The sequence below is a fragment of the Aythya ferina genome (genome assembly GCF_964211825.1).
Source record: "Aythya ferina genome assembly, chromosome: 8".
Lineage (NCBI taxonomy): Eukaryota > Metazoa > Chordata > Aves > Anseriformes > Anatidae > Aythya > Aythya ferina.
In genome coordinates, this window is record NC_140304.1 from 13,087,660 (window position 1) to 13,102,072 (window position 14,413).

At 40.2% G+C, this 14,413-nt stretch overlaps 1 protein-coding gene across 3 annotated transcripts in view; it reads right to left on the minus strand.

Moving 5' to 3' along the window:
- The window catches only part of RALGPS2 (Ral GEF with PH domain and SH3 binding motif 2), a 139,469-nt gene that overhangs the window by 122,028 nt on the left and 3,028 nt on the right, over nt 1–14,413 (minus strand). For 2 of the 3 annotated variants that reach the window (XM_084528650.1, XM_084528653.1), the window contains exon 2: nt 454–510. The gene's annotated coding sequence lies outside the window, so the exon portion shown is untranslated. Of the gene's footprint in view, nt 1–453; nt 511–5,975; nt 5,995–14,413 lie in introns of those variants that run through there. The other variant, XM_084528652.1, reaches the window with a different exon arrangement.

Sequence of the window (14,413 nt, forward strand, 5' to 3'; positions counted from 1 at the left end):
CTTGCCATCTGCTCCAACACACTTTTTTTCAGCCTCAAGCAGTGATTAAACAGCTATTTGGAGAAGAAAAAAAGTCTTTTTAAATTTCTTACCAAAACATTATAAACGACTATAAAAAAAATGCAAACCCACGCCCCTCTTGGATCTCCATTGATTCTGTATACGAAATGTTATTAGTGAGATGCTTAACTTAAATTTCCAGGTAACGTTTGACCGTACGATAGGAGACATCACACCCACAGATTTAATGTAGTTTCAACAGAGAGAGTAATAAAGTAGCTGCAGATTAAGTTAATGTCATTTAGTTAATCAGTCAAAATATGATTAAGAGGTTACAACGTGGCAAATAAAGCAGCATTCCACTTCAAAAAGAAGGAAACTTCCTCAGATTCTTTAGCTGCACCACAAGAAGCTTAGCAAATGATACTCCTTTGAGAAGTGCTGTCTACTTACCTCTGCACATCCTGGACGTGGTGGAGGGGGAAGGAAAGGGACGTAGCTCTCTCTTTCCTGTACAAGGAGAAGCAAGAACAACAATTCAGTAGATCCTGTCCTCCTGCCTTCTGGGCAAAACTACAGCCTGCCTGGTCCTCATGTGGGTCATGTAAATTAGGGAAGCTCTTTATTCCGCACCCATCGTTCACAGCAGACAGTGAAGGATCAGTCACTATCCTTCTCTTACTGCTTATTGTGCAGTGCAATGTTGATACTGTCACAAATATAAACATTGAACTTGTCCTTTCTCTATGAATGTCCTCAAAATATTTTTTTTTGGTTGTTTCTTCTTCCTTTATGGAAGAAATTATGGATTTCACCTCTTCCTCATTTCCCTGAGCTTCACAGGAGGTAACTGGACTCAGTACTTATGTTTCTTAGCCTTTGCTCTCTTGGCTGTTTTACTATGCTTCTGATAATTGCTACTGCTTGTAAAGATGGGAAAACAGGATTTTTTGCACTGCTTGTTAAACAATGTCATGTCTTTTCAGAAATAAAGCACAGCAAAGAAAATCTAAAATATTCTTTTTTCATCCAAAGCTAATAATCCTTGGCCGGAAATATTTGAGTATAACGTCTACTCGAAAAATAGGTGTAAATCCATTGAAGACTTTGCCACCCATTAGCGAAGAGCTTTTCTGTGAAGGATGTGGATGGTCCACCTGTTCAGCTTTAAATTTAGTAAATACCATTGCTTAAATTATTATACACAAATAGAACAGATAGTTTTATAGCTGGTATGTTCACGAGAATTAATATAAACATTCTTGGGAATATTTTGGGGGTAAGTAGAGGAGCAAGACATCACCTTTTGTAGCCTACGTGTCTTGTGTTGGAGGGCTTCTATGCTGCTAAGCTCTTTGATAACAATGGGTAAGGTTATAGTATCTCTTTGATAACATCACTGCATGTAAACTGGCTTGTCAGGAGCTGGAGTTAGATGGCCTAAGTATGCTGATGATATGATCTTATATGAAAATTAGGAAGCCATGTTATAATACAGTTTTAGATCCTCATTTAGAGCTGAACAAAAGAGGTAGAAATAATGTTTTGGACTCTCAGTTGTTTTCCAGATACTCTGTTTTTTCCTGTGTATCTCAAGCATTATCCTACAACTAGGAAATGCTGAATGTTAGGATTTTGAAAACACTATTTAAGATAATTTATACTAAAAGAAAAAGACAAAACAACATTTAGAAAAACATCTGAAGGTTTCAATATTCTCTACTAGAAATGTTTGAGAGACCCATATATGAAATCAATCTGAGTTTCTAGATTCAAATTCTGTCTTAAGCTGTGAAATAATTTTCATATCAATATAAATGCTCCTGGGAATATTGAGATTTTTCAAAATTTCACTTCTTACAGAAAAGAGAATCATACCACTTTCACTGCCCTATAATACCACTGCTGAGAATCACATTAGCAATTTATCACAACAGCTTCTGTTAAATGAGAGAGGAAAAAGCAATAAATATATTCTTAAAGTAAGTAAGTCAGTGTCCGTGGAGGCAAGGCCTGTCTCATAAGAAAAATCATCTGACACGGAGCACTGTGACTGTAAGGTCTAGTGTTTATAAAGTTGTCTCAGCTGGAGACAGCTGCTGAACTTTTGAAATTTTGAAGAGATCTTTCCTGCATCCACTGGAAAGGCTTTGAAGTACACTCAACAAGCAAATTCCAAAATACAATGGGTGTATTTTAGCCAGCGTTCACCTAAAGTCCTCTCCAGCTACTGCTCTATGCCACCTAATATCAGAAAAAGATACGTGCCTGGGACTCAGAGGAATATTACAGTTCAAAAAAATTGCATATCCATTTTAAATACTCCTTTGAGAGTTGCATGAGAAAACACTTTGCCAACAATTAGTCTAAAGTAATGTAGAATTTGAGTATTTTATTTTGTACTACAGTTTATTATTACATTGCTTCTGCCAACACACTATCTGAACACTCTTCAGCACGTTACAAACAACTAAAATTTGACAGATTTATTGTCTTGTTCTTTCCCTGGAGGAGAGCTGTAAATAAGCTAGCTTGTTTTTTTTACACTTCGTCTTTTAGATATAGCTACAGATGCTTTTAGTTTTCACTAGAGAAGGTAAAATTGAGTGAGAAATTAGCAAGTTTCACAGTAGTCTTTAATTCTTACAGGAATTCTTTCTGAGGTCTCGCCTTGGCCTCCTCTGTCTCCCACACAGATGGAATTCACCACATTAGGTACAAACTTCCTTTGTGTCTAAGGAGCATTGTAATTTTGCTTCCAGAACTGATAGTCTCGTATACAAATACTGAGCTTAGTAACCTCAGTTTAGGACTATCACTTTTAATATCATGTAATATTCTGCAGTAAGGTAATGCAGAGAAAGTTTGATGTGCTTGCTTTGCCCACATTGCATTTATTTTTTTTAATAGTTGGCATTTAAGAGACACTATTCATTACACTTGTACTTGTCATAAGTAACAGTCTCCATTCTTTCAGCCTGAGAATTTACAAGATAAGGTCCAAATTTCCCTTTCAGGGAGAAGGTTGCCAGAATTGAATGCATGTTGTACTAGGGATTTTCAAATACCTATACACATACGATTAATAATTCATGAACCCTGGAGAGCATTTGGGTACCAAATAACCAATGGTGCTAGAAATAGAAGGGTAAAGGGACAATGTTTGGGGCTGCCTGTGCAGGTCAAGACATCATGTCAAAGAAAACAAGAGGTCGCAGAGAACAGCCAAGACACACGTACTACTTTGGTGAGTGTGCTTGTATGATAGGGGAATAAAGAGGAAGGAATAGGAGATGCCTTTGCGTGGGTGGAAACTACTGAGTTTCTCATATCTGGGCAATCATGATTTCTACACACTATCCAAGCAAACTGAATTTGGAAAATCCTGTCTAAACCAAGAGCATCCCAGGTGGCTTTTATGGAGATAAGAGCAGCAGGATGAAATGCAGAGTTCGGGGGGGGGGGGGGGGGGGGGGAGAGGATTTTTAGAAGATGAACTGAAAATCAAGCATGTAACGGACCTCAGTTATGGGCACAGTCCAACAAAAGCGGTACACAATACTAGTGCAGTGTAACTAAACACTGGATACAGAAAACATAGAAAATCCAACCGTACTTTCAGCAGTAGATTCTTAGCTTGAATATATTGTGCATTTTGGCTTCTGGCTTAAAAAATATTAAATAAAAGAGGATTAGGAAGAAGAACCTAGAAGAGCCACAAGAGCAATGCCCTAAAAGAAGACTGTAAAACAAGAGAAACTAAAACTCGTGTATACATGTATAAGTGCTTTGATCTACAAATGAGAATGAGACACAAATGTCTTATCTGCATAGTCATCTTCATCATTCAGTGAAACCAGCAGGGCAATGCACTCAAGGGTACACAAATATACATCAAACGACAGTTTCCACTCCAAAGATGAGAAAGCGCACAATGCTTTCAGCAGCATACAGTATTACAGATCTCCTACAGCAGCATCGTGGGCCAGCTGTGGAAAGAGGCAGCACGTGTCCCTTCAGGAGAACTTACTCCCCAGCCTGCCCATGCCACCATAATTCCCCCAGTCAAGGCCTTGTTCTCCCCAGTCCTGCCGTGCTCTGCTTTCTGCAGGCCAGCACGGCAGCAAAGCTCCTCTGCTTCCACGGCAGCTTCCCAGCTTGACTGAGGCTGAGACCAGCAGCTGGGTGTGAAGGCTTTCATCTTACCTCTTGGGAAGAGAGGTCAGGCAGTGTGAATCCTAAAGGAAACCTCACTACATCCCTACACAGCAGGCGCACATAGCTGAAGCTGGGAAGCAAATGAAACACATCTCATTACCTGTCACAAAGTGTGAGAAAGAGAAAACACCTTGCCAAATGAAAAGACAACAAAATTTTGCATGAACTCTCCCCAGGTGCATGTTAATGCAACGTTCCACTTCTTTGGCTCCAGAACTCTGCGCTCTAGGACAAATAGTTGAGCAAACGAAACAAATAGCTTAAAAGATTTTTATTTTTAAGGATTAGAAGTGCATGTATAATAGCAACATGCTTACAGAGGGAACAACTGCAAGCATTAGTGTCAGAGATGCTTTGCAGCATAAACTGATCACTGACAGGAGAAATTCCTCTCCTTTATATATTTTGCATAACGTTCAGGTATGCTGCCTTCTGCTGAAGCATTAAATTTAGGCTACTGCTGGAGACAGAGAAGGTCCTCAAGAATAACAGTCCTTGGTTCTGTTCGTTGTTTTTACTACCAGCTATTTATAGTACATTATTAAAAAGTCAGACTGTACTGATTTTGTTTTGTGACAGAGGGAACAAATGTGCATATGTGAGGTTTATGTCAATGTGTGTTTGGATAAAGGACCTTAAGAAAGGATCTTAAAAATTAAGTTCTTCTGTTTCTCCCTTTTATTGTTGAATCCTATTTGAGTTAAGTGCTTGTGGTTTGGATTCACACAGGTGGGAAACATCTTTAAAGACCTTTCCATTTCAATTTAATCTATTTCCTCTGATGGTTTCCTTCTATTCTATTAAGTAACTAGAGTCAGGTATTTAAACCAATTGCTGCACAATGAGCCATAAGAAAAGGCAGCAGGTTGGATGGATGATTATAAGGCAGGAGGTTTGAAGTACACTGACAGGATATTACCCAGTTTGCAGCTCTTATCTGTCAAAAGCAGCAGAACAGAATGAGGGCAATTAGACTTACTAGCTGGTTTACTGACCTGTAAGAATAAAAGGAATAAAAATGCCAGAGTGTGATAAAGCAGGCAACACTTGCAAAACAATAACAGGACGTGCATAATAGCATAAGAAACATCCTTAAGAAAAACATGATTTCTACTTCTGTTTTGTTAGTAAAAATATAAAGGGAGAGAGCCACCAACAGCTGTGCAGAGTAGAGCTTGCTTTTCAGGAAAATACGCAGGGCCAGATCTCGCCTCCTACATCTGCACATGCTTTCTGCTCTTCAGGCCCATGGAAACGTGCCAGGAAAATTAATTGGCAGAGGACTGTATTATCTCTTCTGCATAGTTCCCATGTAGTGTCTCAGAGAAAGAACATGCAGCTAGGGAGCTGACAGGAAAAGCAGCCTGCTGGGGAAAGCTGTCCTTGACTCCCACAGATCCCAGAGGATATGCCAGATTTCAGTGGGACATCTCCTTCTCGCTGATCTGAGGCGATCTGAAGAACTGTGTCACTGAGATTTCCTTCTATAGATGAAAAGCAGGGGATGATTTGGGTGTCGGGGTTTTTACATCCCGTGTGAGTTCTGGGCAGAAGCATGAATTCTGATGAAATGACAGCTTTCTTAAACTACCAAGCAAACAGGTCACTGTTTGAATGCTAGGTCATTAAGCCTGCAGCTGCCTCAGAAATACTGTAGCAGAGGATTTGAGATTGGAAAAAGGAACCAGGGACATTATAAAGTCCTGGCTTGCTCCCACACAACCCATGCCCTCCCCTACCATTTGCCCCTCCCCTACCTTTCACGAGCTTCCAGGCTCTTGGTACCCAGGAAGGAGGGATGTTATGTCTTTAGGAGTTGCTGATCCCCAACTTTCATTTATGAACAGAAAGCTATGATCCGGCCTGCTGATTTACAGAAGAGATGCCAGACTACTGTCCTCTCAGTTTCCCATTAAGTAATGCGCATCCTTCTTCTTCTTGCCCAGTGGAAAATCCCACAAAGTAGGAAAAAACATTCTGCAGTTTGCATTGATAAATTACTGAAAAGTGCCTCTCTAGTTTGGGTCTGCAAGGCATGTAGAAGGGTCAGAGCCTTCAAATCCTCAGCCCCAGATCTTGGGGGAATTCTGCATCACTTCCATTAAGAGTCAGTGGAGTCCTCTCCCCTCCTCCACCATTTCCTGCTCCCTCCGCTGTCTGTACCACTCCTGCAGCACAGCTCAGTAAGAAACTGTACTGCTGTTAGCTCCCTCCCATATGGCTATGCACTAATCCCCCCTCCTACACATTCATGCAAAGTGGGGAGAAACTATAGATGTAGAAGAAATCCTTCACTGAGCAGCCGCCTGCTATCTAGGTTACATCTGGCAATTAAAAGGTGCAAAAGAATCATGCTAAGCAGCGCTACCGCTTTCCTCCCTCTTCCTTGCAACATCTGCAGAGCTTCCAAGTATCCTGAATTTGCAAACCTAGATTCTGAGGGGAGTATTAAAAATGGGAGAGAGCTTGTAATCACCTTTCTTCTCCATTTACAATCTCAAAGTATTTTCCACATGATTTTTAATTATTGGTTTTGCTCCCTTTGTGTGTTTGGTCAAAGAAGAATCAACCCTGGAATTACCGAAAGATGAAGGGATGGGAAAAGGAAAAAACGGTGAAATTGTATCAGGCAGTAACTTTCTGGGAAAAAACCCTCTGCCCCTGCCTATTTACATGGATGCTTTTTTTTTTTTTTTTGCATCCTAAGAAAGCATGTCAAGAAACATGCCATTTGTCAGGAGCTTGCGATAGCAGGCTGTCAGCTCACTGCCTAGCAACTCGCACTGCATCGGGATATCCTGGCGTTACACACACTGGCACGTCGCATTGCTTAGCACTCACTGCCTTGAACCATCTCACTTGCTGCTCTGTTACACCAGGGTCCTCGCTTGGGAGACACCGAGCTGCCTTTCTGTCGGCTGACCCAACGAGCTCCGGTAATGGCATCAGTAGGAAAAACAATATAAGGGTTTATCTAGGTATCAGATTTACTAAACCACCAAAGTCACAATGGGTTTACATGGGATTTCACATTAAATAGAAACTCAGCATCGGCATAGCATGGACATCAGGCTCCTTGAAATGTCAGCAAGCATTTTGAAACTTATTTCTCACAGACAATTAGGAAAATAAAGCTATGATCTTCAAAGTAGAAAAACAAAACAAGACAAAACATATAAATAAAACTTTTTTTTTTTTTTTTTTTTTTTTTTTTTTTTTTTACTTTACCTACACAACAGCAGCTTGGTTGTGTGATTTGGTGATTAAGTGAGGAGAATAACATTTAGACTGAAGCGCCTGGGTAGAAAATCTGAGCTTCTAGCCTTCCCCCCACCCAGGTCATTCTGTCCCCCAAAACTTCTGTTGTAATACAGAGGAACAGGAGGGACAAAACTGAGGATCACAATCCTATATTATTTAAAAACCTTTAAGAACACATAAAAAACGCCTTGACTTCAACTCACTAAATAACAGCCAGACCTCAGAGGTCACAAGAATGCTGATTTTGCAGTTGAAGGTCTTTGAAAAATTCACCGTGCTGTTTTCAACACAGCTGTGTTAGGGCCTTGGATTCCCACAATACAAGCATTTCAATGAGATTTTTAACTGTGACAAACAGCTAATGCTTTTTCTTTTTTTTTTTTTTCTCTCATGTCTGTAGGTCTAGGTCAGGGGTTCTGAACCATGGTTTTTAATATAATACTGAAGATATGACAAGTAAAAAGCATAATACATGATAATACAGAGGTCTTCTCTCAACTGCCTCTTTCACAAGACATGAAAATCAAGAAATACACTCTAAGCTTTTGGCTTTTATGTATGTATGCAGCTCAGAATTGTCTCAGCTCATGTACCTTTTCAATTGCTTGCACGTTCCTATAAAAATATGCAGAACGTTTCAAAAATGCAAGTCTTAATGCAATCATTGTAGCTAAGGATGTTATTGCGTACCAAAACTGGAAAACAAATCTCCAGTGAGAGGAGTCTGACAGAGGAAAAAACAAAACAAAACAACACAGTCAAAACCAATACATGATTATGGTGTAGAGCAGTCCCAATGCACAGGAGGTGAGTGTTTAGAGCAGAAGAGCCAAGCAGTCACTGAAACCACTCCGCTGATCACCTCAGCCCCAAAGAGGGATTTTGCTGTTACAGCATAACTGGCTCCACGTACATACTAGACAACCAGATAGAAGAGGCAAACGGATCTAGTTAATGCCCACAAAGGTCTATAAATGACACTCAGATGTGATCAGTAATTTTTCAACACTAAAAAATTAAAGCTCCTCCCAAAGAACGCATGAAATCATTCTCAGTGAGTCTCATTCATGCTTCTGCTAGTGTGTGCATCTGGAGCAGTATCAGTAGCGATCAAGGCATGAAATATCTGAACAAGTGGCAAATCCTGTGCATCAGAGCAGAAGATTGTCTGAAATATGTTTCTCCATTGTACCTAACATAGTATGTACTGCAATGGGACGTGGAAAGCTAGATGATTTTTTTAGGAGCCCAAAGCCCATAGAATCTAATTTAGAAGGAATTCTATTCCCCATTAGTCCTTTTGGGATTACCCAAATATATACAGAAACTCTTACTTATTTTCTCAATAAGCATTTGATATTCTTGGAACGTTACCAGCTCTGTAAATTCTACATTTCGCATTACTTTCCTGAAGCCTACTTATCCTAGAGTATGCTAAAAGCATTTGCACAGATGCAGGAAACTATTACTATAAGTGTGATTCCTATGCTTAACCTTGACTAGAAAATATGGCAAATGCAGTAGTGCATGTTCTGTAGTCTTTGGAGCATGCTACATTTAACACTCCATTACTTACCTGATTTTTTATTGCAATACTTCTAGACAAAAACTAATGTTAATCATTGCATCCTCCTCTCAGTACATTGCAAGTACATTCATATCAGCAGCACTCATATGGTATGTGCTGTGGCACTTCTGGAAGACACACATGGACATACACACACACCACCACTTGCACTTCACTCTGTAAGCTGTCACCAACATGTTATTTTTATCAGCTTTATTTGCAACTAGGGATGGAGAGTTACAAATAAGGGAGGCAGATATACTCGAAACACTCAAATAAAAAACGAAGGATTATCCAGGACAATGTATAACCGTTTGCCAGAAAATAAATGCAGAGAGTACTTGGACTCTAAACAAAACTGTCTCACAGATCACTCATCATCATTGTGCTGACCCACTTAATTTTCCAGTTCCATACAAGTTGCTAGTTTTTGAGCTTGTTCGTTAAACGGGTCAACCCAAATTTGTACATCTCAAATTTGACGCGGCATTTCCATCACGCTGTCCTTCCCTCCAGCCTCCCCCTCCATGCTCAGAGAAGCAGGCTGGGCACTGAGAAGGGATTTTCTGCCTCAGAACACCTGGGCATCGCAGCACCTTGCTGCTAAGACCCAAGCACAGCAAAGTGCAGTGGCTGCTTGGTGTGCCTGTTTGGACACCCCCAGGCTCACCCCACAGGACTGCCACGGTGCCCAGTCCATCCCCCTAGAGGGTGGATGGGCCCGCCAGCATAACTTGATTCCCTGTGCAGCAGACAGCAGATTGGACCCCAGGAGCAAATCACAGGTGTTTTAGTTGCAGCGGGCCCAGGGGATCTGCAGAATGCAGCAGCACTCCAGCCATGCCCTTTTCTCTGCCTGCCCTTCCCTGTGTTGGGGAGAAATAAGGTAATTCCCAGCTGTCTACACATCTGTACCCTTTCCAGGGCTCTCTGACACCTGGGAAATCCTTTTACGGCCACACAGCTTTCGAACCCCTTGGCATTGTCCTGCAGTGCTGGGGGTCTCAGGGCAGGGTTACCCCTGCCGAGCTCCAGTTCTCACCGCTTGCCTGTCCAGGTGGCTGCTAGCCTGGCTGCAAACGGGAAACATCCACACACGATGACAAAGAACCAGGGCTGGGATATCTCTGTGGTCTGGAAAGCAATGTGACTCTGCTTATGACTGGCACAGGAATGACAGCACCAGCCTGTGCTAAAGTGCTGTGCTAGTGTTTAAGAGATCAGACAAAGCTTTATTCCTGAGCACAGGCTAATGTGTAAACACCAAGCTTTGGAGGCAAGCCTGGGCTTAAATGCATGCCCAGACCTGTGCTTAACAGTGTGCAAGCCCAGCTATGTGACTCCAGCAGGGTCAGGATGCAGCTATTAAGACTACCAACCTCCCCTGTGAAAACAGCCAACAACCTCTGGCTTCTTATTTTAGTGTTACCTAACAGAAATAGGCAGCATACGCCTTTGACAGCCTCTGAAGCTTTTGTTTTGTGAAGCTACAAAATTTTCCAGGATTGCCACAAAACGTCATCAGGGAAGAGGAATACAAATATCCCTAAGTCATGCAACAGTAAGGACCCAAACTCCTTGCTGTTTTACCAAGCAAGCTCACAACTGAAGTCTTGTGCCCTTGCTTACTCCAACTGTTCACACGGTTAACAGCTCAGATTTAGAAGGAATTCCCTACATTTTTTCTTCCACTCTCTGAGTGCCTCATCTAGCTCAGGTTTCAGAGATAACTGACTCAGAGATTTCCCAGGACCCGTTCAGTTCTTGAAGAATCCAGACAACTGGGACAACACCATGTTTAACCTAGCGAGAAGGGAACAGAGTGGATTTTATACTATGTGGGTCACTCCTGTGAGATTCCCAGTTTGGATTAACCCAGATTTCAATGATTGCTTTCTTATTACAGAGGAAAGTAAGTGCAATTCATGAATAATAGTAACAGAAAGTTGCTCTATCTAATTTCTCCTGTATATTTAAATCAAATAAAAGCTTCACAAAATTTAGATTCAGATAGCTGGGATCCGTAAAGACAGAAAAACAACAAAGCATCCCTAAACCTGATCCAGAAGTAGTCTTCCCTGGAGTTTTGTCCATCATTGCTTGGCTCAAAATCATGGCAGGTGGTGGGTTTGACAGCTTCTGACAGGGGATAATCTCTGTTAGAAGCACAAGGATTTCTTAATTGCATAAATCTTTTCTGGAAAATAAACTATAAATGTTTTAAACAAAAAGTAGATAAAAATTGAAGATGGAAATACAGAATCATAACACAGCAAGATTAGCCGTTAACCTACAGGATCCTATTAGTCCCTTTTTAACTCTGCTATGCAAGTGCAATTACAAATAGCCTCAGAAGATGTGCAGAGGCTCAAGGAACAAAATGGACTTTTGATTTGCAAAAAAAGGATTTTTGTTTGGCTAGTTCTGTATTTGCTATGCACTTTAATCTGGGCCCATTGCTTATAGGAGATAAATGTAATTTCATATAAAAGCTGCATAAACTAAATAATGTCTGTGTTTGTACAGAGGACTTATCTGTTCACTGATGTGAAGTGAAATGAACAATTTGTCATTAACTACTTGCTGATTGTTTTTACATTTTAGAACACGTAAACAGAGCGCACTTGTTTATCCAACCTGTGATAATGCCAGAAGTCACCTCCCTCATGTAAGAGGCCTGAATTGCTGGCCGTGTGCCCTTTATTTGAGAAAGAGGACAACCCAAAAAATATCATACGAGAGATGAGAGAGGAATTTGATGAGATGGGTTTTCTAGAAGTGACGAGGCTGTAAGACAGATAATACTTCAGTACTATTTTCTTGTTTACTGGGCATTTTTTAGTATCACTATTTTAAAAGCATAATTTATGTTCCTTAAATATTAATGTCTTATAACTATTCACTTTTTCACCTTTCTTAACACAGGTTAAAGTTGCTAGAGGTGCTTAAAGTACCACGTGTCCTGAAAGACATCATACAATGCCACATTTCTTTTTGACACAGATCCTGCCACACAGACTTGAGGACAAACTGTGACTGCAACTGAGGCAAGGAACATAAGGCAAGCTGGGCACTGCTACGAACAGTGCACATTGAGTGGCTGCAGTAATTTCATACAGCAGGATTTAACAGGAACGAAGGGAGCTATGGTGTTTCTAGGTAAAAAAGCATACCAAGATATGAAGGCAGAATGTATGGGTAGCTAAACAGAGGGAAAAGTTTACTTGCAGCAGATGTAAAAATGATCGTAACACAAGGAAAGGGATCAGGACAAGGGAGTCAGTGTCATGCCTGCCAAAAGCAAGCAATTTGCAGTAATGCATTGCACTCACAACAAATTGGAAAGGAATTTAAGACCAAAACAAATGCATGAGCATACAGTCAGAAAATGCTCTATTTATGGTAGATAGCATTTTTGTAGGGTATTTAAAATGTTTACAAAGTAAAAAAGCAATTTTTTTGCTCTTCAGCTATGTAAATAAATGAACAGAAACAAACTGAAATATAGCTACTGAAATGGAATGTGGAGTCATTACATCAAGGATATAAAAATATTATGGGGGGGGCCTACTTTAAAATTTTTTAAAAAGGCCTAATGCTCTTTCAAATTGTGTGCATGTGGCAAGGCACACTCCTAAGAGCAGATGTACCTCCACAGGATTTGTAACAGCAGAACAAAAAGTCCCATATGTGCTTGGGTTAAAAAGCACTCCCCAGATAAAAATGATCAAACTGGTATACAAACCTGTCTACAAGAGAGGATGCAAGACAATAATCCTAAGGAATTTGATTAAGTGCTTAATAGTCTGCAATGCATTCAGAAGGTAATTAACATAGGTACCAGTGTATTTATGCAAACCCTATTAGCACAGAAAATTGATCTAAGGGATGAAGTTGATCAAATGCTAAAACGAGGTATCATTGAGACAATATTGGTATTTCCTGGATGAATTAACCGTCCAGTTCCTGTAATAAAACATCACAAAAATGTTCATAGTACCACTACAATAATGCCACCCAGTACTGAGTGCTAATTCATAGGGCCAATAAATACTGGTGAGAAACTAAAATTTGCACCCAACTCCCTTTCTAGAAACTTAAAAAAGGCATTTCAGAAGAATGCTTCCTACTGTTCAGAAAAACTATCAAGAAGCTGCAAAAGCACATATCGGCTGTGAAATACAGGAGCTTCTAATGGCTTATACTTCCCCATAGTAAAATCCAAAAGCTGCAGGAAAAAGATTTTTTTTTTTTTTTAGCAATATGACTCAATACTATTATATCTTTCCAGAACACAAAGCGGTATGACAAACTCAAGAATGAAATATAAAATGGCTGAAGCTCATTGGAGCACAGAAAAATAACTCTGGATGGAGCTGTGGATTGTACTGTTATAGGTAATGGAGCAGAGTAAAAAAAGAACCCTCTGTGATGCTCTCACCTACCCCAGGAAAGATGTCACCTCCTCTACAAGGAAAAGATGGAACAATAGGAGTTGGCCTACCTGCTTAACATGGTCTGTCTCCACACTGCATTTGTATTTGAGATCTAACTAGTCATAGTCATTGTGCCATCCCCTTTTTATTTAAAGAATAAAAGCTTACTACACTGGTACCACTCCCAACACCAGGCTTTGTTTGGCTTATTCACTCAGTATACATACAAACTTCGCATGACTGGGATGTTTTGGAATGAAAAATGTGACTTGTCAACCCTTGATCTCTATAAAACTGATGCAGATCATCAGAATATGAGTCTACTGTGTCCTGTGAGGTGCTCCCAACTACTTTGCCAGCGATGGGTGTGCTGCTCTTGTAGATATGAATGCAGAGCGAGGAAGACATGCAGCTTCTATTTTGGTAATAATTGGTTTGCTAATACGCAATTTGATAGCTTATTTTTCAGACCACAACAGTCCCACTGCCCACAAAGCTCAAAAGGAACAGAAACAAAGATCCTCTGAAAAAATCAGGAAAATAAATATCACATAAGGCAGACCAATTAATTTGTCCACTATACAGACATTCTACTGCAATACGCTGAAGAGCATACAGCACAAGCTGAATTGAGTATTTTAAGAACATAGGTGTTCAATTTTAAAAGCAGTCCTTCTTTGGCTAGAATATTAATGACGTGTTTTTATAAACAGAAGTTTTGCTTTTTAATGTTATTACTGTCACGAGACACATGCACCCAACATTGCAACTCTTCTTTTCAACTTGGCCTCAGGTTTTAAAACAGTATTCTTAAATATAAACAATAATAACACTCCATCGAAAGCAATTTTTAAGACCTACGGTCCACACTGTCAGCCTAAAGGGAGAAGAGGGAATTAAGAACTGAAAGAGAGAAATATTCCAGTAATAA